Here is a 1035-nt window from a genome sequence, read left to right as displayed (position 1 = left end):
ATATACAAGATTTTTCAATGGGTATAGTAGTATATGTCGTAAGGATGAGACCTGCTTGTTTATCTACAGTTTACTCCCAATGACCAAGTGCCTGTACTTTAACTTATAATAAACTAATGAATGCAAAAAGAAAAGGACTGGCAAATTAATCTAGAGATGAAATCAGCAGAGTGAAGGTTGAAAGATTCAAGTTTATACAAGGAGAGTAATGAAAGACATAAAATAGTTTTAAGTCACTCTCTTGCAACAATATTTTTTATGTTTGATTCATTGCTTGCTTGTCACCTAACAAATTTGCTAAACTTGTTAATAAGCAGTTTACTATCTGAGGAAGTGTAAAACAGGAAATAAAACACTACCATACTAATAATTTGTTTTTTTTTCTATTGCTAATAAAAAGATCATAAAATAGTTTTAGCATATTTTTACTAATGTTACAACTTTATTAAGATTTGTATGGGTTATGTTAAAGTAGCAATTTCTGTCCCGGTAACATGCTTCAGTATTTGTAAATTATTTTAAATCTTCCGTTCTGAATGTAGTTTTTCATGGTCTCTTCATGGAACAGGCATTTACAATATAAATATTATCATCACTTTTTTAACAGCACATAAGGCATCATCACCATGGATATCTTGAGGTTCTAGAATATATAAAATAGAACTATTAACACACTTCTAATACTTTTTCCATGACCACGGTTTTATTTCTTTGATATTAACAACATGTAGTACTAAATATAACCAATATTTGAACTAAATAATGCATTGACTTCTTGTAACATAGCTTATTTATACTAGTTATTTAGCCATACTAATATTATATATAATATTTGTAACTTATCTTCACATGTTCCACAGCTCCGGTACACGTAAATACTTGTTTCTAGTAAAATAATTTGTCACCAACAAGAAATCTATCTTCGTTTAGTTCCTTTGATGAATTTTCCATTATGTTAAATCTTTTATCGATAACACGAAATTTTGAAGAGAAGGTTATACTTTCAACATATTATATATTTATTGTTGCTTGTGG

At 28.4% G+C, this 1035-nt stretch overlaps 1 long non-coding RNA gene across 1 annotated transcript; it reads right to left on the bottom strand.

The window, feature by feature from the left end:
* Positions 1-263: 263 nt before the first annotated feature.
* On the bottom strand, positions 264-1029 carry LOC106108316. The gene is made up of 2 exons (XR_001225921.1): positions 850-1029; positions 264-643 (listed from the first exon to the last, which is right to left on the bottom strand). It is a non-coding gene; the product is annotated as an uncharacterized LOC106108316 (long non-coding RNA).
* Between the last annotated feature and the right edge of the window lie 6 nt (positions 1030-1035).

The sequence above is a fragment of the Papilio polytes genome, unplaced genomic scaffold (assembly GCF_000836215.1).
Source record: "Papilio polytes unplaced genomic scaffold, Ppol_1.0 DF821699.1, whole genome shotgun sequence".
Lineage (NCBI taxonomy): Eukaryota > Metazoa > Arthropoda > Insecta > Lepidoptera > Papilionidae > Papilio > Papilio polytes.
The sequence above is the reverse complement of the archived record's forward strand: the minus strand, read 5'-3'. Positions and strand labels throughout refer to the sequence as shown.